We start from the raw sequence: 25,000 nt of genomic DNA on the forward strand, positions 1-25,000 counted from the left end.
CCCTCCCCCTAGTCAGCTGCTCAGCAGGAAATAAGCTGCAAAGAAAAAATGGTTTTAAATTAAGTCACTTTTGCAAACTTTTTAGTAAGCAAGCAATCAATTCATATATCACATACAATGGCCCCCCACTTTGTCACACACAACACAGTAAGTCAATCCGATTTTTGTAACTCCACTTGATATACAGACCACTTGTTTTTCAAGCCCACTTGGTTGTTTTTTTTACCACTAAGCATACTACAGCTATGTGTATTTGCACCCTTAAGGAAAAATATTAGCCAGAAGCTCTGGCTTCTGGCGCCAGGGGCTCCCCCCTTAACCACGCCCAGCACCCGGAACACAAGCCCTAAAAAGGAAAAAAGGATTGCAAACCTTAAGCATGCTATACTCCATAAAACCATTGCGGAGGGGGGAACTACGTGTAGAATGCATGAAAATAGCAAAAAAGGCAGATATTTTGACACATTTATCAAATTAGAGCAATATACGTAATATACTGTATTTGGTTAAACACATTTCTCAACATTACACCACCACATGGCTGCCCTGCATATACACCCTTTTTTTCTTTATGTCATTCACCATGCAGTTTAAATATTGTGTTAGCTTTATTCTATGGGTCATTTTTAAAAAACACTTTTTAAAAAACTGAACCACTTTTTATGGGGAAAAAAATGTTTTTTTTGTATTTTTTACTGTGAACACTTTTTTTTATAAACTTTATTAAACTTAATTTATTAAATTTTTTAGTCTTACTAGAGGACTTTACAATGCAAGCTTTTGATCACTTATATAATGCTTTGTTATACTTTGTATACCAAAAAAATATTGCCTGTTAGTAATAATCTAATAGGCTGAGCATTTGGCATGGCCTAATAGGCATACAGCTAAAGCAGGCCAGGGGGCCTTTGTTAGACCCCCAACTGCCAGGGTAACACATCAGCGCCACCTCAATAGGGTGATAGAGGGAGCCCCCTCTCTCTGTGAAAGACCTTCAATTCTGCTGTCTTTATTGACCATGGCACGTAGCGCGTGGATGACATTTGTTAAATCACGCCCACTTTGAAATTCCGGATGGAAAATACGCAGCAATACCGTTACGTTTGGACAAGCCCTAAGTGTACCACAGGCTGTTCACAAAATTTGCCTCCCATCCTCCCGCTGTATCAATTCATCAGCAGTAAAATACCATGATATGTGAACACAGCCTAAGGCCAAACATCATACCACTTTATTGGGTGGAAAGTTGTGGTGCTGCTTGGACTACAAGAAATAAGAATTGCATCAGTAAATTTAAACTTTCCTGGACATCCTCACAGCTGCACAAACATATGGGGATGTAACAAGACATCTCAAGGGTGGAATAACACAGAATCGACTTTCCAAATGCAGCTCCAGGATGCAGCCCTACAGGTGTTACAGATAGGAACCTGGGCTATTTCCCACAATGCTGCAGTAGCCCGGGTAGAGTGGGCACAAAAGAATGCACAAGCAGAAGACCCCAAATAGGCAGTGGCGGATCATCATTAGGGCGAACCACACGGGCCCCTCATGCCCAGTGGTATCGCTAGCACCAGAGGGGGCCCCGTTGCTAGCGACAGCAACATTCAATGGTACCTGCGTCCTCAGGATGCAGATAGAAAATGAATACCATAGGCTGCAGGTTAGGCCTGCAGCCTATAAGGCGCTGGGAGGGCTCCCTGCGCAGGCTGGCGTGATGACGTCACTGCATCACACTTGTCTGTGCATGCGTCCCGACCGGGGGCCTTGCAGCGCTTTGTACGTCATGGGAACGGGGCAAGGTAAGTACAGTATTATTTTTTTTGGGGGGTGCTGTGTGGCACTTTATAAAAGGGGGTGATGTGTTGCACTTTATACATGGGGGGCTGTGAAGCACTTTATACAAGGGAGGGGGCTGTGTGGCATTATATATACAAGGGATGGAGGGCTGTGTAGCACTTTATACAAGGGGGTGCTGTGTTGCACTTTATACATGGGGGGCTGTGAAGCACTTTATACAAGGGAGGGGGCTGTGTGGCAGTACATACATGGGAGGGGGGCTCTGTGGCACTATATACAAGGGGGGCTGTGTGGCACTATATACAAGGCTGGATGTGTGGCAGTATATACGAGGGGGGCTGTGTGGCGCTATCTACAGGGGTTTGTGTGTGGTGCTATCTACAGGTGTCTGTGTGTGGCGCTATCTACAGGGGTCTGTGTGTGGCGCTATCTACTTAGGGGGGCTGTGTGGCACTATATACAAGGGGGGCTGTGTGGCATTCTACTAAGGAGGGCTATGTGCCACTATCTACTAGGGGGCTGTATGGCACTATTTAAAAGGGGGGATGTGTGGCACTATCTACTAAGGGGGGATGTGTGGCACTATTTACTAGGGGGGCTGTGTAGCACTATATACAAGGGGGGCTGTGTGGCATTCTACTAAGGAGGGCTATGTGGCACTATCTACTAGGGGGCTGTATGGCACTATTTACAAGGGGGGCTGTGTGGCACTATATACAAGGCTGGATGTGTGGCAGTATATACGAGGGGGGCTGTGTGGCGCTATCTACAGGGGTTTGTGTGTGGTGCTATCTACAGGTGTCTGTGTGTGGCGCTATCTACAGGGGTCTGTGTGTGGCGCTATCTACTTAGGGGGGCTGTGTGGCACTATATACAAGGGGGGCTGTGTGGCATTCTACTAAGGAGGGCTATGTGCCACTATCTACTAGGGGGCTGTATGGCACTATTTAAAAGGGGGGATGTGTGGCACTATCTACTAAGGGGGGATGTGTGGCACTATTTACTAGGGGGGCTGTGTAGCACTATATACAAGGGGGGCTGTGTGGCATTCTACTAAGGAGGGCTATGTGGCACTATCTACTAGGGGGCTGTATGGCACTATTTACAAGGGGGGATGTGTGGCACTATCTACTAAGGGGGGATGTGTGGCACTATTTACTAGGGGGGCTGTGTGGCACTATATACAAGGGGAGATGACTGTGGCACTATCTGCATGGAGGCTGTGTGGCGCAATCTAGAGGGGTCTGTGTGACACAATATACAAGGGGGGCTGTGTGACACTATATACAAGGTGGCTGTCTGGCACTATATACAAGAGGGGGGCTATGTGGCACTATCTACTAAGGGGGGTGTGTGGCACTATTTACTTGGGGGCTGTGTAGCACTATATACAAGGAGAGAGGACTGTGGCGCTATCTGCAGAGGGGCTTTGTCGCGCTATCTGCAGGGGGCTGTGTGTGGCGCTATCTAAAGGGGGCATGGTTACTGATGGGGAACTTTTATAGTGTCAAGCACTAAGGGATCATTATTACCATCTGGGGCACTTTGGATTACGAGTTTGTTTAGAGGATGGGGTATAGGTGAGGAGGATACTGGAAAAGCGGGAAACCAACATGTCTGTGTGTCAAATTCTGCAGAGACGAGTCTTGGCTACAATAAGTAATCACAGTGATCTGGGCCGGAAGGAGAAAAAAAGGGAAAGTGAACGACTCTAATAAGAGAAGACATCACCTGTGAGTCACTAGATATAAATGTGCTGTAATCACTTATATTGTCTGCAGAGCTCTTGTGTATAACCGGCATCTACCACTATATGGTGGTAATATTGGTCTTTGTTTAGTCCAAATAGGAAAAATGGGCAGCACGGTAGAACAACAATCTCCACAGTAGCAGAGTGCAGGCCTCCAGGATTCCGACTAAGAAATCCACAGGTTTCAGACAAAAAATAGAGATAGAGGCAGCACTCCAAACATATAAAAAAAAATTGTATTCACCCATCAGTACAGTAGGATGCAACATTTCAGCTTCTCAATGCAGCCTTTGTCAGTGCAGTAGGATGCAAAAAATAGAGATAGAGGCAGCAGTCCAAAGATCATATCAAAAGATTTTTTTATTCACCCATCAGTGCAGTAGGATGCAACATTTCAGCTGCTCAATGCTGCCTTTGTCAAGCCAAATATTTTTTGGTCTTTGTACAGTGGTTTTTATTCAGTAACAGTATGGTGGTATTATTCAGTCACTATATGGTTATGGTGTGGTGGTATTATTTAGTAACAGTATGGGGGTATTATTTAGTCACTATCTGGTTATGGTGTGGAGGTATTATTCAGTAATGATATGAGGGTATTATTCAGTCACTATGTGGTTATGGTGTGGCGGTGTTATTCTGTAACAGTATGGGGGTATTATTCAGCCACTATGTGGTTATGGTGTGGATGTATTATTCAGTAACAGTATGCGGGTATTACTCAGTTACTATGTGGTTATGGTGTGGCGGTATTATTCAGTAACAGTATGAGGGTATTACTCAGTTACTATGTGGTTATGGTGTGGCGGTATTATTCTGTAAACGTATGGGGGTATTATTCAGTCACTATGTGGTGATGGTGTGGCGGTATTATTCAGCAACAGTATGGGGGTATTATTCAGTCACTATGTGTTTATGGTGTGGCAGTATTATTCAGTAACAGTATGGGGGTATTACTCAGTTACTATGTGGTTATGGTGTGGCAGTATTATTCTGTAAAAGTATGGAGGTATTATTCAGTCACTATGTGGTTATGGTGTGGCGGTATTATTCAGTAACTGTATGGGGGTATTATTCAGTCACTATGGGGTTATGGTGTGGAGGTATTATTCAGTAACAGTATTGGGGTATTATTCAGTCACGATGTGGTGGTAATGTGTGTTCATAGTGTCATGGTATTATTCAGCAACAGTATGAGGGTATTATTCAGTCACAACGTGGTGGTAATATGTGGTCATGGTGTGGCAGTATTATTCAGTAAAAGTATGGGGGTATTATTCAGTCACTATGTGGTTATGGTGTGGCAGTATTATTCAGTAACGGTATAGGGGTATTATTCAGTCACTTAGTGGTGGTAATATGTGGTTATGTTGTGGCGGTATTATTCAGGAACAGTAAGGGATATTATTCAGTTACTATGTGGTTATGGTGTGGCGGTATTATTCAGTAACAGTAAGGGGTATTATTCAGTTACTATGTGGTTATGGTGTGGCGGTATTATTCAGTAACAGTATGGGGGTATTATTCATTTATTATGTGTTTATGGTGTGGCGGTATTATATGGACCTTATATTGTGTTATTATTGGTAATATTGGTCTTATAGTAGTGAGTTGTGTTCAGTAACAGTGTGCAGGTAATATTTCATCTGGTATAGTGGTATGATAAAATAACTGTATATGTATATAGATAATTTTTTTTGTGTGAGAGGGGGGACATATGCTTCAGGTCTTGTAACACTCCTACACGCCCTAGAAATCAGTGATGCAGTTCTTTGCACTCCGCATTCTGAAATCACTGCATTATTAATACAGTAAGGGTGTGTTCACATCTGCGTCGGGGTTCTGTTTATTGGTTTCGTCAGACCTTTCCATTGAAGGAACCCTTTAACGGAAGGGCAAACGGAAACCATAGCTACCGTTTGCATTATAATTGATTTCAATCGTAATGTTTCCGTTGCAAATGGTTTCTGTTTGTCTCCGTTCCGTAAGGTTTTCATTTTTTTCGCAGAATCAATAGTGCAGTCGACTCACAGACTTTCGATTGAGACCATACACAAAGACAGGTGTTAACATTTTTTGTTTGATGTGTTAAAAGCTATATACACCTTTTAAAAACTAAATTTTTGAGATACATTCGCTTTGTATCCTGTATACAGAGCAGCTGTATCTAGCACTAAAACCTGTATCCGACAGGTAAGTGGGCCTGATGGGTTCAGTGACAGCGTGTCCTGCATATCGATCTGTTATTGATCACATCTAAGTTTATATACTACGGTTTTACATTTGAAAAATTATTAATAGGATTGCTTGTTTTAAAGTTTTAATAAAGGTTCAAAGACAAAAATCGTTGTTTAGGTGTCTCGCAAGGGAAAAGGGGGTTGGGGGAGTTGCATTGCGTATAAGGGAGAAGGAGGCGGCCCATGTTGTGTCAACAGCCCAGGGCCCATGATACGCCTAATCTGCCACTACATATTGGAAAGGGATTTACACGCCTAGGTCTCATCTTCTGCACTGCTATTATAAAACCACCAAATAACGGGATCTCTGGCTTAACAGAGCCTTGTTAAAGCCGAAACCTGATACAGTATGGTATTTGGCATCTCTGTCTACACTGTCATACCAGGATCACACTTTGCATTAGAAACCATGTTTTAAATGTGGCTTTTAAAAGTAGCATATATTCAATTGGAGCCAGAGCCTCTGGACCACAATAATGTGGAAACCAAAGCATCAAGAAGCCCCATCCATATTCTTGCGTCACCTGTTTGCCATAGTAGATGAATACCAGCCTGAGTGGAAGACTCCAGTATGTGCTTTGACTCATTCTAAGGAGTTGAATGAAACCGTGCCAGTATGAGATGACCACTATCACGGAGGCATTATCCCGACAGTCCTTTGTCAGGAGTCAGGACCTTGACGACAATCGGCACAGGTGGAAACACATTCACCGTGCTGAAATGGATGGAGAAGGCATATAGAGCAAAAGGTTTGACCAGGGAAAACTTCTGCACCCTTGTGTTGACATGAGAACTTTGGTGATAAAAGTCTTCTAACTCCTGAACAATGAGCCTGGCTCAGAACCTTCCTTACATAGAGGGAACCTAGCTCCACCCAGGTGGTGGGGAGAAAGAAGGCATGTGCTAGTAGCAGAGATAGCTGCAGGGAAGGACGAGGCAGAATGAAACATAAGACTCACTGCAGGGGCGTAACTAGGAAAGACTGGGCCCCATAGCAAACTTTCGACTGGCGCCCCCCCCTCCCCTGGGTGTCACACAACCCCCCCCTTGTAGATAGTGCCTTTTTTACAGCCCCCCCTCCTGTAGATAACGCCATACAGCCCCCCTGCAGAGAACAACATACAGCCCCCCCTGTAGAGAACGTCATAGAGCCCCCCTGTAGGGAACGCCATACAGCCCCCCCTGTAGAGAACGCCATACAGCCCCCCCTGTAGGGAACGCCATACAGCTCCCCCCCTGTAGGGAACGCCATACAGCCACCCCCCCCTGTAGGGAACGCCATACAGCGTCCCCCCTCCCAAAAAAATGTGACCTACAGTGTGTCCTACAAAATACATGTATCCCCTCTCCACAGGATCTCCACAGGATAGGGGATACATGAGTGATCGCTGGCAGCGATAGGGAGAATGGGGGACTGAAAGTCCCCTGAACTTCTCCATGACTAACCTCTGACTTTCGGCGTCTGCGCAGCTCAATAAAAATGAAAGGAGCGCTGCTCACGCATGCGCACAAGCACGACCGGCGCTCCATTCATTTCTCCGGAGCTGCCGACACAGACCCCGGAAGTCCGAGGTTTGTGATGGAGAACTTCAGGGGACTTTCAGTCCCCCGTTCTCCCTATCAATGCCAGCGATCACACATGTATCCCCTATCCTGTGGAGAGGGGATACATGTCTTTTGCTCTATGTTGCGCATTCAGGACCAGACACCGTTTAGCCATTTTTAGCACGTGTTAGTTAAATGGCTAACGACGTGATTTTTGCGACGTTTTTTCCGTAGACAATGCAGGTTTCGTTTTTCACCGTTTTTATACACACCTTTTTTGCTATTTTAGAATTTTTACTCATTAAGTTTGAAAATAATAGTAAAAAAATAAGCTTTTTTACATTTCAGCTATTTTTTTTTTTGGTAATAACATAGTTTTACCCTAAAATAGACCTTTCATTTGTGATCGTCATTGTCTACCGTAAATTTTAATATATTACATGTCTATATTAGGGTAATTGGGTCAGCGCTAGCGTTACAACAATGATTGGCGGGGGGGGAACGCTTTTTTTTTGGGGTGGGTATTTTATGTGTATTTATTATTTACATTTTTTTTGCACTTTACTTTATTATTTTTTTATTACTATGGTCTGTCCCCCAAAGGTCAAAGAAGACCTTTGGGGAACTTTATATATATTTTTTTCTTTCTTTTACACCATGCTTTTCCACTGTAACTGGAGCTGCACAGCAGCCCCAGTTACAGGGGAAATCAGCCCTCTCATAGTGACGATTGTCACTAATAGGGCTGTGCTGGGTCTAGTAAGACCCAGCAGCAGCCTGCCACTAACGGCACCCGGCGATCATGTGACCAGTCACATGATCACCGGGAGGAATAGAGACAGCGCCGCTGCTGCTGTCTCTATTCCTGTACACAGCGCGCATTCAGCGCTGTGTACAAGTGATCAGAGAAGACAGAAGCAGCGAAAGCTGCTTCTATCCTCTCCTCAGGGTCCCCGGCAGTCACTGACAGCCGGAGACCCGACATTCAGCTGCCCGATCGCGCGGGCAGCAAGTTAAAACCCGAGCCGTAGAAAGTCTATGGCTCGGGTTTTAAGGACCCTGACCGCTGGCCGTAAAAATACAGCCAGCGGTCGGGAACCAGTTAATGGCAGAGCGGGGAGATACCTCCCTGCTCTGCCGTAGTGTTCAGTGGCGTCCCGCTGTAGCAGCCATAGCGGCTGCTAGCGGAGCCTCCGGCCATGGTGGGGACACGGGCCCCCTCATGCCGCGGGCCCCGTAGCAGCCGCTACTGCTGCTACGGCAGTAGTTACGCCACTGACTCACTGGCAGGGGCGTAACTAGGAAAGACTGGGCCCCATAGCAAACTCTTGACCGCCCCCCCCCCCGGGTGCCACAAGCAGCCCCCTTTAAATAGTGCCCCCTGTAGAATGTGCCATACAGCCCCCCTGTAGACAGTGCTATATAGCCCCACCTATAGACAGTGTCACACCCCATTTGTAGATATCGCCCCCACCTCCCCTTGTAGATAGTGCCATACAGCCCCCCTGTAGATATCGCCATACAGCTCCCACTGTATATAGTGCAACACAGCCCCCTCCTTGTATATAGTGCCACACAGCCCCCCTTAGTAGAAAGTGCAGCACAGCCCCCCCCCCACAGACCCATGTAGATTGTGCCACACTCAGCCCCCTGTAGAAAGAGCCACAGCCCTCCCCCTTGTAAATAGTGTCATACAGTTCCCCCATGCGTATAGTGCTACACAGCTTCCCCTTGTACATAGGGCCACACAGCCCCCCTTTGTGTATAGTTCCACACAGCCGCCCCCCCCCTTGTGTATAGTGCCACAAGGCAATGGCGCATCCAAGAAAGTTGTATCAGCCAGGGAGATGTCACTCAAACATGGAAAGGTGGGTTTGGAGGCAGGACTATGTGACACTTCTGGATAGCGGCACCGCCCCATGACCCTCTAATGAGTAATTAGCATATAGTGTGGATTTTAAGGATTTTGCTGCATCTGAAAAAAACATACAAGGGAATGTTTGGATTTATTGTCAGGTCATGTATTATCGCATGGTGGCAGTTCAAGGGGTTAAAACTACCTGACAGATTCCCATTAAATATACAATGAATTGAGAACAATTCCATCTGCCCTGCAATTTTGTTATTTTGAATATATCCTATTTAATTACAGATCCAGAACCAAGCTCTGACATATATACAGTACCACAACCAAGCTCAGTACATAATTACAGCATTAGAACCAAGCTCATACATATATACAGTACCGCAACCAAGCTCACTACATAAATACAGTACCACAACCAAGATCAGTACATAAATACAGCACTAGAACCAAGCTAAGTACATATATATCGCACCAGAACAAAGCTCAGTACATAAATACAGCACTAGAACCAAGCTCTGACATATATACAGCACCAGAACAATGCTCAGTACATATATACAGCACTAGAACCAAGCCCAGTATCTAAATACAGCACTAGAACCAAGCCCATACATATATACAGCGCCAGAACCAAGCTCATTACGTATATACACAGCACCAAAACCAATCTCATACGTATATACAGCACCAGAACCAAGCTCAGTACTTACATACAGAATCAGAACCAAGATCAGTTCATATATACAACACCAGAACAAATACAGCTCAATTTAGTGCAACCCCTGCCGTATAGGTTTGTACGGCGTAAAACTACAGCTCCCAGCATGGCCCGAACAATGGTGAGGATAGGCTGGGAGATGCTGTTTCACAAAGAAAAATCATACCACTTATCATCTCGCTGCAGATCATACAGTGACTACAATACTGATTAGAGGCAGAATAAACATTTACATTAAGTGACTCATCGTTGACATCTCAGATTCTAGTTCTTTTCTTCTCCCTCCGGTCCAGACATCTATGATGGATATCTACCGGCCATTACTCATTTCTGCAGTTTTACGTTCAGATGTCTTCAGCTTCTCACTTTTAAAACATTTATGCACCTATAAACAAAGTTAAAATTCTCAACACCTGTAAATATAATAAAGCACCATACACTGCACCTCTAACTATAATAGCGCCATACACTGTGTCCCTGATTATAATAGTACCATACACTGTGTCACACACACACACACACACACACACACACACACACACACACACACACCGTGTCCCCTGTAGATAGTGCCCCCATAGCCCCCTGTAGATAGTGACCGCCATAGAGCCTCTATAGATAGTGCCCTACATAGAAGCCCCTGTAGATAGTGTCCCACATATAGCCCTCTGTAGATAGTGCCCATATATGGACTCCAGAGCTGCAAGGCAATAGTGCTAACCACTGAGCCACAGTGCTCCCCTACATATAGCTTCCCCTATAGATAGTGCTCCACGTATAGCCCACCTCTGTAGACAGTGTCTCACATATAGCTCCCCTTGTATATAGTGTCCCACATATAGCCCACCGCTGTAGACAGTGCCCTACATAAAGCCACCCTGTTGCTAGTGCCCCACAGGTAACCCACCCCTGTATATAATGTTCCACATATAGCCCACCCCTATAGAACGTGCCCTAAAAATATAGCTCCCCTATAGATAGTGCTCTACATATAGCCCACCCCTGTATAGTGTTTCACATATAACTCCCCCTGTATATAGTGCCCCACATATAGATTCCCCTGTAGATAGTGGTCCACATTAAGACCCCCCCTGTATATAGTGGTCCACATCCCCACATATAGATCCCCCTGTAGACAGTGCCCCACATACCCACATACAGACCACCCCTGTAGCTAGTGCCCCACATCCCTACATATAGACTCCCCCCGTATATAGTGGCCCACATATAGACGACCCCCTGTAGATAGAGCCCCCACTATATATAATGCCACTCACAGTTTTATGAGAAAAAAAACCAAAAAATTAGACATACTCACATGATCTCGTTCCCACGCTGTGGCAGGTCTGCTGGAGCTGAACGACTTGCCCCGTCAATCAGCGCCTTTCAAGCATGGAAGCGGCGTGATGACGTCATCGCGCAGCTAGCCAATCAGCGTCATTGTAAGGCGCTGAATGGTCGGGCACGGAACATGTCCGGCAATTCAGCGCTAATGCATGTATTTGGCTGTCGCTAGCACCGGGCCCCCTCCGGTGCTAGCAACGCCTACAGGCATGAGAGGTCCTGTGTCGCCCGGTCCATACTTGTTGGAGGCTCGGCGGTGCGAGCCCCATAGTAGCGGCTGCTAACGGCACCACCGGGCATATGGGGGGCATGTAGGCTGGCGGTACGGGCCCCCTCAAGACCCGGGACCCGTAGCCGCCGCTACAGCTGCTACCGCCGTAGTTACACCTCTGCTCAGTGGCATACTGACCATAGAGGAAGACCACACCACTGCTATGAGGCCAATGAAGAGGGAGGGGGCTGGTACTGAACTCTTACTGCTTCCCATGTAGAGGTATTTCAATTACCTGCAGCAACCCATAGGCTGAGCTCACTACATAATTTTTAGAGCTTTCAATGAGTTTAATACTGTATAAATACATATTAACCAAGATCCCGCTTCTAATGACTGCCAGAGTTTTGTCATGTACAGTGTAAAGGTAGGTAGAGTATTTAGAACTGTATAGGGTAAATTCTACAATGTATTTATATCCACACGCTGTGGAACAATTAAGTCCAGAAATTCACCTGCAGTGCGTATTTTTAGTTCTGCAGCATGTTAATTCCTGCTGCGGAAGTGGACTGAATTTAGTGACGTAGCTATAGCGGTCGCAATGGTCGCAACTGCGATCGGGCCCCTAAGCCTGGTGGGCCTGCAGGGCCCCCGTTGCCACACATCGATGCCCTTGCTGGTCCCGCTTCCAACTGAATCTGCGTCCGCAGGACGCACATTCAGTTGGGTTTAATGCTGGAGCCTTGCTCCAGCATTCACTGTGCAGCGAGTGGATCGGCGCAGGCAGGCGCGATGTAGTGATGTCATCGCCCCTGTCGCACCAAGTCACTCACAGCACAGTGCATAGGAGGAGAAGGATCCTCCACCCATCGTGGGAACGGGGATAGGTAAGCAGTTATGTTATTATTTTTCTATTAGGTACATACATATGGGGGCATTATACTGGTTATGGGAGGGGAGCTCATATGATAGCCGCTGAGGGGGCATTATACTCTACGTGGAGCATTATACTGTGTGGGACAGCTAAGGGAGGCATTATACTGTATGGGGGGCATTATACTGTATGGGACAGCTATGGGGGGCATTATAATGTATGGGGGCATTATACTGTATGGGGCAGCTATGGAGGGCATTATACTCTATGGGGGGCATTATACTGTATGGGGCAGCTATGAAGGGCATTATACTGTATGGGGGCATTATACTGTAAAGGGCAGCTATGGGGGGCATTATACTGTATGGGGCATTATACTGTATGGGGGGGCATTATACTGTATGGGGCAGCTATGTGGGACATTATACTGCATGGGACATTATACTGTATGGGGCAGCTATGGGTGGCAATATACTGTTGGGGCAGCTGTAGGGGCATTATACTGTAGGGCAGCTATGTGGGGCATTATACTGTGGGGGGCATCTATGGAGCCATTCTACTGTGGGGGCAGCTATGTTGGCATTATAATGTGGTGGTCATCTATGGGGGCATTACACTGTGTGGGGGCAGCTATGGGGGGCATTATACTGCGTGAGGGGCAGCTATGGGGGGCATTATACTGTGGGGGGAGCTATGGGGGGCTTTATACTTTTGGGGCATTCATGGAGTCTGTCGAGTAAGGGAGCTGGGCATAGGTGTGTGCAGGGGTCTGGTGGTGTTGGGGAGGGGTAGGGGGCCCAAGCTGAATTCTTGCATCAGGGCCTATGAGCCTTTAGCTACGTCCCTGACTGAATTGCTGCGTTTTTCATAGGAGATATAACCATACACAGGCTTGAAAAAAACCACTGCAAAATCGGCACTATTTTCTGTAGTAAGAATGCAGGAAATGGTGCGTTTTTTACGCAGAAGATTGTCTGCTAGTTTAAGCGGAAATGCTGCAGAAATTTTCTGCAGCAAATCCGTTACGTGTGAACAAGCCCTAAAAAGGAAACTCAGGGAAAAATAATAAAAATAAACCAAACCTTATTAAGAGGACAGAACCCAGGGAGGAGATCCTCAAACCAACGTACCATCAAATAGGTGGGAGACAACACAATGGAATGGTCGTGAGATTAGACTTTGTAGAGTCTGTTTAATTTTAAACCGAAATACCTGTACTAAAGTGTAGCGGACAGGGAACTTAACCCTATATTTTTCTTACTATTGCAAGGAAGTTCAAGAAATGCAATAATAGGGGACACAAATGAAGAGGGCAAATATTTTTTATGCCACTGTATTTACCTGCAAAATATGTAAAAATATCAGTCTGTGTCAGGATACAATATTTACATGAGGACCTACATGTAGTAAAAGCTCTGAAATACTATGCACAATGTATCTCTGCTGAAATTACTGTATTCCCAAATGGCTTCTTTGACAGGTGCAGTGATTTCATATAGCCTGCAGCATGTGTCGTTCTGGCACTGCTGTCTGTAGAAAGGTCATGCTTCCATGGAGCAGTGGAAATATGGATGTAACAGGTACAGTTAAAGAAATTAAATGTTTTTACAATTATTTCATATCTGTATTAAATACACAATGATTATCATCTATCTTTATCAACAGGATTATTCAAATTTATCTATCTATCTATCTATCTATCTATCTATCTATCTATCTATCTATCTATCCATGGCACAGAAACCATAGAGGCAGATCGTGCAGTTGCTATGGGGCCCTTTAAGAGAGGGGGGCCAGTCCTAGTTGGTCCCCCAGCACTTCCTACTGCGTGCCAAGAATCTGTTCAGGATTCCCCTCTCTTGCTGACCTGCATTGTTAGAACACAAAGGGGGGGGGGGATTGGCCTAATGGAGAGGCCATAGAGGGGGATACAGACAGAAGACTCTGTAAACCCCGCACCATAAGCGGGCCCATTTTGATCATTGCGATGAGGCCTGCTATCTTCTTCTATGTATGCTACTGCAGAGGCGTAGCTAGGTTCTTCTGCACCCGGGACAAAGATTCAGATTGGCGCCCCCCCCCCAACTTATTTCCTGACATCTCCTTCCCCCTCGCCATGTTTTCTTTCCCTACCAATCAATGAGATGTAATTTTTTGTTCACAATTTTTTTAATGTAACTTGAGTATAAAAGCATTTCTACATTTTACAAGCGATATAGTTATATAATGTAATTAACATAAAAATAAATTAAAAGAAAATAAATTAAAGAAGCCACACACAGCCCCCCTTGTAAATAGTGCCACACAGCCCCCCTTGTACTTAGCGCCACACTCCTCCCCCCTTGTACTTAGCGCCACACTGTGAACAGAGCGGTGAGCGGTAGCCTACCGCTACCACTCTCCGCTCTGCCTGGTGTGACTTACCGGAGAAGCCGAGGAGGTCATGCGGCACAGGCAGCGGTGGAGTTCCTTCTGACTAGGGTTGGTGACAGCCAGGGCCGGCCTTAGCTTGGATGGCGCCCTGTGCGGGACTCTCTATTGCCGCCCCCTACACAAAACAAAAATGTACCACATATATGGACACGCTGGAACATATATACTGTACATACATAAAGATAGATATTTAGACATACAGGCAAATATACATACACACAACTGGAATATATACATACAGGTAAATATATAGACGTACAGACACATATACACACACACACACACACACACACACACACACACACCGGCATATAAATACACAGACAGGAACATATACAAATACATAAAAGGCACAAATATACAAGCACAAAGACACATTCACAAACAGACCCATATATACCCACACAGGCACATATGTACACAGGACAGATAATGTAGTAGATGTTACCTGCAGTCCTATGTAATAACACAGATAACACAGCGATAACTCTCTACATACAGATAGTAGTGCTACCTGCAGTCCTATGTAACACCACAGATAACACACAGTGATAACTCTCTGAGTACAGATAGTAGTGTTACTTGCAGTCCTATGTAACACCACAGATAACACACAGTGATGACTCTCTGAGTACAGATAATGTAGTAGCTGTTGCCTGCAGTCCTATGTAACACCACAGATAACACATTGTAGCAGAGCTGAGATTGTAATTTAGCACAATGTGTTATCTGTGGTGTTACATAGGACTGCAGGCAACAGCTACTACATTATCTGTAATCAGAGTTATCACTGTGTTATCTGTGGTGTTACATAGGACTGCAGGTAACACTACTATCTGTATTTAGAGAGTTATCACTGTGTTATCTGTGGTGTTACATAGGACTGCAGGTAACACTACTACATTATCTGTACTCAGAGAGATATCACTGTGTTATCTGTGGTGTTACATAGGACTGCAGATAACATCTACTACATTATCTGTACTCAGAGCGTTATCACTGTGTTATCTGTGGTGTTACATAGGACTGCAGGTAACACTATTACATTATCTGTACTCAAAGAGATATCACTGTGTTATCTGTGGTGTTACATAGGACTGCAGGTAACATCTACTACATTATCTGTACTGTGTAGCAGAGCTGAGATTTTAATTTAGCACACAGTACAGATAATGTAGTAGATGTTACCTGCAGTCCTATGTAACACCACAGATAACACAATCATATCTCTCTGAGTACAGATAATGTAGTAGTGTTATCTGCTGTCCTATGTAACATCACAGATAACACAGAGATAACTCTCTGAGTACAGATAATGTAGTAGATGTAAGAGACAAACATGCAGAGACAAACACATGCAGAGACAAACACATGCAGAGACAAACACACGCACACGCACAGACGCACAGACGCACAGACGCACAGACGCACAGACACACAGACACACACAGAGACACTCACCATGTCTCCTTGCTGTCAGGTCAGGACGGGCTGTGTGTGGGCGGAGCTTCCTCTCTGCTTCTCGGCAGAGCACAGAGCACAGGCAGATGCAGGAAGGCTGCAGCACGGGAGTGGACCTGTCCCCTGACCTGAGTCATCTGACCTCATGTCACTGACGTGAGGTCAGGTGACTGGACTGGTCCACTCCCTGGCCGTCACAGACCCCAGTCAGAACGCCGTAATGTCCTGGCTCTTCCTAAGCTGCTGCAGGTGTCCCACATACGGGGCACCTGTCAGCAGCGATCAGCTGCTCTTCGGCGCCCCCCCCTTCCCTATCCTCTGGGTTGCGCCCGGGGCAAGTGCCCCGCCTGCCACCCCTAGCTACGCCCCTGGCTACTGCTATGTATCAATCTATCTGCATATCACATATAAGTTCAGACATGGCGGATGTCTTACGAATTGTCATCAGGAAGTAAAGTGTAGTACAACACATGTAAATAGGGTTTTCAAAAACTAAACCACACATAGTGGATTTCCCAGCTAAAAATGTAAGGGCATGCTGCAGATTTTAAAATCCGCAACATGTTTATTATGTTGTGGATTTGCCAAGGATTTTCACCACGGATTTCAACAGAAAATCTGCAACAAAATCTGTGGCAAAATGTGCACATGTAACACACTGCAGATTTGCCGCCGACTCACCAGAAAATCTGTAGCAGATATTTTCTGAGCCAAACCTACCTGTCTAAGAGAAGAGATTTGCCACAGTTCACTTATGCCAGGTCTTGCCTGCACAGATGGAAAGCACAGTGTGACTGAGGTAACTCTTCAACCTTGAGGCCTTGTGGTCTAATGGTCTATGGCAGCAATGTACTGGGGGCACTGTGGCTAACAGTGTTGCGGGGGTATTGTGGCTGGCCCTGTAATTGGGGCATTCTATCTGGCTATTATATGGGTGTTCTGTGGCTGGCAATATTATGTGTTACATTGTAGCTGACGGTGTAGTGGGGGCATTCTGGCAGGCAATTTAGCTCGGCCTATGTGGATGAAAATCTTTTGAGGGCACTTTGGCTGGGATAGTTGTTTGTTAACTGGGTGGCATTTGTTTGCAGGCATTGTGATTGGCTCTGTCTATAGGCACTCTGATAAATTAAGTATTTGCTTCTTAAAGATGCGACTAAGAAGTAAGTTGGCATTACCCCCTCTTAAAACATTTATTTACATTATGCGAACAAAGAGAATTTTTAAAAAAAAAATCTTTCTATCCATGGAAGTATATAGTATAAAGTATTGTTTCCTGTTTAGAAGTTAATAGAATGATATGCAATGAATACACTTCCAAAAAGGCTCATGCTGCTATTCTGTTTTGGAATGGTAACTTTTAAATGATGAAAGAAAGTAGGTTTTCTGCAGAACTTTTCTTTTATCCTTGAAAGTTATAATTTTCTGATTTGTTAATTTACTTTCAGAACATCATTTTCTTGGTGCCATCTAGTGGCTATAACTTAATAGCAATCTGAGGCTGAGACAGAGAATTTGAGATTTTTTTAACATTATGTCAAGTGATGATGTAGAAGGGCAATATATTAAAATTTGTAACACTTTGCCATAGATTGGAATACTATAATACATGCTATTTCTTAATATAATTACTCTAGATGTGAACTAGTAGGAGGAATGGTCAGAGCTCAGGGAAATTGCTTGTCTCCAACATGTTTTGATTGTGAAATGAATAGCTTCAACAGGAGATTTCAATATAGTAGATGTTACACCAAGTGAACAGTGGATAGAGAATTCTCTATATCTTGGTGCAAATTCAACTTCCAACAGGGGCAAGAACCAAGGCAGGCGTTTCCGATTGTATCCCACTGGCTGTAACCTTTAAAATGTAGGATGTACAACATGCAAAGTAAGGCTTCGGTCACATCTGCGTTGGGACTCCATTCCAGGGTCCTGTCTAAGCTTTTCGTCAGGGGAACCCATGAACAGAATCCAAACGGAAACAAACTGAAACCATAGGTTTCCGTTTGCATCACCATTGATTTCTATGGTCACGGATCCAGTGCTAATGGTTTCCGTTTGTCACCGTTGTGCAAGAGTTCTGTCACTTTGACGGAGAGAATAGCGCACTCGACTACGGTATTGATTCCGTCAAAACCCTTAAACAATGGGGACAGATGGAAACCATTAGCACTGGATCCGTCACCATAGAAATCAATGGTGATGCAAACGGAAAGCAATGGTTTTTGTTTGTTTCACTTTGGATACCAATCATGGGTTCCCCTGACGGAAATCTCTGACAGAACCCATGAACGGAGTCCCAACGCAGATGTGAACGAAGCCTAAGAATCCGGAAACATCCATCTGAACAATTCCACCATTACTTTAGCTATTTCTATGTTGAATTCTATTGGATGTTGTATGTCAATATAAGGGTATGTGCACACACACTAATTACGTCCGTAATTGACGGACGTATTTCGGCCGCAAGTCCCGGACCGAACACAATGCAGGGAGCCGGGCTCCTAGCATCATACTTATGTACGATGCTAGGAGTCCCTGCCTCGCTGCAGGACAACTGTCCCGTACTGAAAACATGATTACAGTACGGGACAGTTGTCCGGCAGGGACTCCTAGCATCGTACATAAGTATGACGCTAGGAGCCCGGCTCCCTGCACTGTGTTCGGTCCGGTACATGCGGCCGAAATACGTCCGTCAATTACGGACGTAATTAGTGTGTGTGCACATACCCTCAGCTACTCTTTAAGTAACAGTGGAAACTCCCCAAAAGTGACCCCATTTTGGAAACTACACCCCTCAAGGAATTTTTCTAGGGGTATAGTTAGCATTTTGACCCTACACGGTTTTTGCTGAACTTATGGGAATTATGCCGTGAAATTGAAAATCTAAATTTTTTTCTAATAAAATTTCGTTTTAGCTCAGATTTTTTCATTTTTACAATAGATAAAGGAAAAAAAACACCCCAATATTTGTAAAGCAAACTCTTCTGAGCACAGCAATACCCCATATGTGGTAATAAACTGCTGTTTGGACACTTGGCAAGGCTTAGAAAGGACGGAGCGCCATTTGACTTTTGGAGCTCAAGTTTTGCTGGAATGGTTTGCGGCCCCATGTCACATTTGCAAAGCCACTGAGGGGCCAAAATAGTGCAAACTCGGCAAAAGTGACCCCATTTGGGAAACTATGCCCCTCGTGGAATTTATCTAGCGGTATAGTGAGCATTTTGACCCCACAGTTTTTTTGCTGAATTATTGGAATTATGCAGTGAAAATGAAAATCTACATTCTTTCCACTAAAATATTGAATTTTTTTCATTTTCACAAGGAATAAAGGAGAAAAAGCGCCCCAACAATTGTAAACCAATTTCTCCCGAGTACGGTAATACCCCACATGTGGTCATAAACTGCTGCTTGGATACACCACAGGGCTCAGAATGGCAGGAGTGCTACTTGGCATGTAGATTTTGGTTGATTGTTTTTTGGGCGCCATGTCGCATTTGCAGAGCCCCTGAGGTACCCGTACAGTAGAAACCCCTGAGATGTGACTCCATTTTGGAAACTATAGCCCTCAGGGTAATCATCTAGGGGTGTACTGAGCATTTTGATCCCACAGGTGTTTCATAGATTGTATTAGAATGAGGCAGTATGAAAATGAAAAGTTATTTTTTTTCCCCAAAAATATGTAGTTTTGCACCCAATTTTTTTCCCACAAGGGGTAATATTAGAAAAAAACACACATAATTTGTTACCCAATTTCTCCCGAGTATGGACGGCAATACCCCATGTGTGGCCCTAAACTGCTGTTTGGGCACATGGCAGAGCTCAAAATGGAAGGAGTGCCATGTGGCTTTTAGAGCACAGATTTTGCTGGACTGGTGTAGGGGCGCCATGTCGCATTTGCAGAGCTCCCTTAGGTACCAGAGTAGAGTGTAAAACCATGAGAAGTGACCCCATTTTGTAAACTACACCCCTCAAGGCATTTATCATTTGCCTGGATATATGACAGGGCTTAGGCGTGAAAGGCGCATGTGAGACCTATTTTGGTGATTTTCGCAGCATTAGCCCACAATGGCAGGGCTCTGGGGTCAAATAGTAAAACAAACCCCCAAGTAGTGACCCCCATTTTGGAAACTGCACCCCTGAAGGCATTTTATTAACGGGTGTAGTGAGCATTTTGACCACACAGGGTTGTTTTTTTTCTATAATAAATGAATGCTCAGTGGATGGTGCAAAGTGAAAATTGCAAATTTCCACAGGTATATGCCATTTTAGTGCACAATATTTTGTGCCCAGTTCATGCCACTGAAGACAAATACCTCAAACTGTTAAGCGGGTTCTCCCGGGTATGGCGATGCCATATATGTGGACATAAACTGCCCGTTGGGCACGCTGTGGGGCTCAGTAGGGAGAGGCGCCATTTGGCTTTTGGAGCGCAGATTTTGCTTAGTGGCAGTTTTGTTTGGGGTTTTTCTGGTATTTCAGTTTATAATGTGGGGGCATATGTAATCTGTGCGGAGAACATCAGGGGCATAATAAGAGGGTGTAATAATGGGGTAAATAAATAATAATCCGCAGATATGTGGCCGGTGTGGCACTGATAAATGGTGCCAGATCTTATCCACTTTTGGACACTCTGCACATTTTGCATCGCCATATTCTGAGAGACAGAACTTTTTTTTTTCACCACCGGAGCCGTGTGAGGGCTTATTTGTTGCGGGACAATCTGTAGTTTTCATTGGTACCATTTTGGGGTACATACAATTTTTTTGATCACTTTGTATTTAATTTTTTTGGCAAGCCAGGTGACCAAAAACCTGCAATTCTGATGATTTTTATAATTTTTTTTTACGGCGTTCGCCATGCGCTATTAATGACAATTTTACTTTATTCTGTGGGTCGGTACGATTACGGCGATACGAGATGTATATAGTTTCTCTTATGCTTTGCAGCATCTACACAATAAAATCACTTGTTTCAAATTTATTTTTTGTGTCACCAGATTCTGAGAGCCATAACTTTTTTATTTTTCCGTCAAAAAAGCTGCGGGAGGGCTTGTTTTTTGCGGGATGGGCTTCAGTTTTTAATGGTATCATTTTGGGGTACATGCAACTTTTAGATCCCTTTTTTTATTCTGTTTTGCGAGGGGTAGTGACTAACAAACAGCGATTCTGGAATCGTTTTTTATTAAAAAAATTTACGGTGTTCACCGTACGGGTAAAATAGCGTGATATTTTTATAGTTGGGGTCGTTACAGACGCGGTGATACCACATATGTGTACTTTTTTTATGTTTTTCTGTTTTTCCTATAATAAAAGACTTATTATAGGAAAAAAGGCTGTTAGTGTTTTTTGCAACTTATTTTTTTCATTAAACTTATTTTTTTTTACTTTTTTACAACATTTTTATTAACTTGTTTTACCTTTGTTTTGTGTCTCACTAGGGAACTTGAAGGCATGAAGCCCTGATCGCTATTCTAATACACTGCACTACCTACGTAGTGCAGTGTATTAGAGCTGTCAGCTATTCACTGACAGCAAGCCTATTAGGCTTCGCCTCCCGGCAGGGCCTAATAGGCTTCCGTACTAGGAAGCGATTGTTAGTCTATGGTTGCCATAGCAACCATCGGAACACCCGCGTGTGCCGATGGTTGTCATTAGCAACCATAGCGTGCGGTCTAATCACTTAGATGCAGCGATAGCTGCATCTAAGGGGTTAATCGGCCGGATCGGAACCTAGCTCCGGTCCTGGCCGTTAGAGCACGATGTCAGCTGTGACAAACAGCTGACATCCGCGTCCGTGGCAACCATCGTGGTTGCCGACAGGCTACAAGACACTTCGATGCATCGATCGCGTTGATCGATGCATCGAAGGGGTTAATCGGCCGGATCGGAACCTAGCTCTGGTCCTGGCCGTTGCAGAGGGGTGCCGGACATCTGATTACCGGCGGTGATAGCGCTGGCTCAAGCTGAGCCAGCGCCATCACATACCTTACGTCATGGAGCTGTGATTGGTCAGTCTGCTTTGACTGACCAATCACAGCGATCACCGGCAGGAGACCGCTGTGAATGGTCCCCTGCCGTCTTACTGTGCCGGTCAACTGTCATAAACAGATGATGGCACAGTTCTGTCACCTTGTCATTTGACAGGGTAACAGTTTTTAGCCAGGACGCACCGGTACGTCCCTGTGGCTTAAAGCACTTCAATGCAGGACGTACCGGTGCGTCGTGGTGCGCTAAGGGGTTAACGCATTTTCCTGTCCCACCATGTTATGACAAAGAGCATGAGCAATGGTTTCTGCCTTGACTATACAAATTTTGATGCTGGCCAACAAAATCTAACAATTTTTACTATTTCGATGCAAGACTTTTTGTTCCTGTACAACACACTGTGATAGCAGCTCTCAGGCTTGATGAAAGCTGACTGACCTATTTGACTACACTATAATTTTATTAATATTTCATATTTCTATATGGCTAATAACAGAAAAATTGAAGCAAACATTTTATTTAGAATTTTTTTCCACTGAGAACTGCTTTTTATTTTTAAGCCCATTGATGACATATTGTGTTTACATTGCTCTGTTCATAATCTTTTCCAGGCTCTATATAGAAATATGATTATACCCTCTAAGCTGCTCAGAATAAAAGATTGTTCTGAAAATCTGGAGACTCGCACAGATCAGTAATTCTTGTGTTCTCTTAGGCGGTGATTGGAAATAAATCCACTACAAATTGCTAAAAGTAGAAGAAGCAGCAAGGTGAAAGCCTTAAATACTTCAATGAATTATACATCAGTTATGTAGTGACAAAGAAAAATAGCAAAGATTAGCCTGGAATAGAGATTTTTACTCACTTGCAGGGTATTACCACTTCAGTATTTTTGTTATTCTAATATATGAAGTATATTTTCGATGTTTGTAATTGCTTAGGTCTTCTGGCACTTTCTGCACTATTTAGGAACCCTGATGAGAAACAATCTTTGTCAACGAAAGTATAGAGCATAGTGTCAGTATGTTTTGTGGGGCACTAAGGTACATTACACTGTGTGCCCAAAAGTATGCGGACACCAAACCATCATACCTATATGAGCTTGTTGGACATCCCATTCACAAACCATGAGTGTCAATATGGCGTTGGACCCTCTTTTGTATCAGTCGTAAAAACTTCCAGAGGCAGTTTTGAGCTCTGTAGTAAGAGATGTAACAGAGACACACAGCACTCAACAGCCCAACACTGTGAGTCTGTGTGGCCTACCGCTTCGTGGCTGAGCTGTTTTTACTCCTAGATGCTTTCACTTCACAATAATAGCACTTGCAGTTAACAGGGGCAGATATAGCTGATCAGGAATGTATTAAACTGACTTGTGACAAGTATAGGATCCTACGACTAGTGTTTGTCGATGGAAATTAAATGGTCATGTGCTTCATCTTATGCATCTGTTTGCATTGGAAAACAGCTGGACTCAATAATCAGCAGGAGTGTCTATACACTTTTGACCATATAGTGTAAATGTGTTACATATGTGCATGACATTTGAAGGGACACTCCGGACAAAACTAAACTTTCCCATGTGTACCATTATGGTATTCCATGTGTCAGTCTCTCATCTGTTATTTTTCTTGCTAGTTCTATCTCTATACAGTGGCGTAGCTATAGGGGTCGCAGCGGTCGTCCCCCGCATCACATCAATAAAAAGTTACTCTAGTAACTGGGACCCCTGTTACTATAGTAACTGACAGTACTGCTGAAGCCGACTCCCGGGACCCCACCAATCAGCTGTTTTGAAGGGGCCGCAACGCTCGTACGAGAGCTGCTTCCCCTTCATTCCGGTCACTTGCTCACACTGTGAATCTGTGTCAGCAACCCATCAGCTATTGATGGCCTATCCTGAGGATAGGCCATCAATGTTTAGGGACTGGACAACCCCTTTAAGCCTATGATGTAGCAGGCTTAGAGGGCCCATGAGACAGGATCACCGATTGGGGGCTGTGTGGCATTATCTACAAGTGGGCTGTGTGGCACTATCTACAGGGGGGATGTGTGGCACTATCTACAAAGGGGCTGTGTGGCGCTATCTGCAAAGGGGCTATGTGGCGCTATCTACAAGGGGCTGTGTGGCACTACCTACAAGGGGCTGTGTGGCACTACCTACAAGGGGCTGTGTGAAACTACCTACAAGGGGCTTTGGTGCACTATCTACAGGGGGAATCTGTGAGTGGTGGGCTGATGGTCATTTTACTGTGAGTGGGGAGCTGATGGTCATTTTACTTTGAGTGTGGGGGCTGATGGTCATTTTACTGTGAGTGGGGGGCTGATGGTAATTTTAATGTGAGTGGGGGGCTGATGGTCATTTTACTGTGAGTGGGGGGCTGATGGTCTTCAAGTGATTTCCACCTCTGAGCTAATTGAAATTAATAAGAGGTTTTGCTCCTTTGGTGCTTTTTTGCCTGTGTCTTTTGCATTAGCTTCAATGGCTTAAGAAAAAAAGGAAAAAAAAAAAAAGCTCCAACAACGCTGTCAATTCCTGAGGAATTTTGAGGCAGATTTTTTTTTGCCGTACAAAAAACGCTGTGTGAACATACCCTACAAGTGTAGTTCTTGTTTTTAGCCGTTTTCTGTCTTTCTTGAAACAATTTTTGATAGGGGTCGGCCTGAGGAAATTTTATTTTTCCAGTGCTGCCTCAAGTCCGAAAAGGTTGGGAAAATCTGTACTAGGCTACAGACTCACGCCGGCCTATGCAAGGATCCCGTCGTGGAGCAGCTC

The 25,000-nt window shown here is 44.6% G+C and overlaps 1 long non-coding RNA gene across 1 annotated transcript in view; it reads right to left on the reverse strand.

The window, feature by feature from the left end:
- The window catches only part of LOC142740978 (uncharacterized), a 41,360-nt gene extending 18,160 nt beyond the window's left edge, over nucleotides 1-23,200 (reverse strand). Inside the window, exon 1 of the long non-coding RNA XR_012880947.1 lies at nucleotides 23,090-23,200. This is a non-coding gene — a long non-coding RNA (uncharacterized LOC142740978). The remainder of the gene's footprint in view (nucleotides 1-23,089) is intronic.
- Nucleotides 23,201-25,000: the final 1,800 nt, after the last annotated feature.

Source organism: Rhinoderma darwinii, chromosome 2, assembly GCF_050947455.1.
Source record: "Rhinoderma darwinii isolate aRhiDar2 chromosome 2, aRhiDar2.hap1, whole genome shotgun sequence".
Classification (NCBI taxonomy): Eukaryota; Metazoa; Chordata; class Amphibia; order Anura; family Rhinodermatidae; genus Rhinoderma; species Rhinoderma darwinii.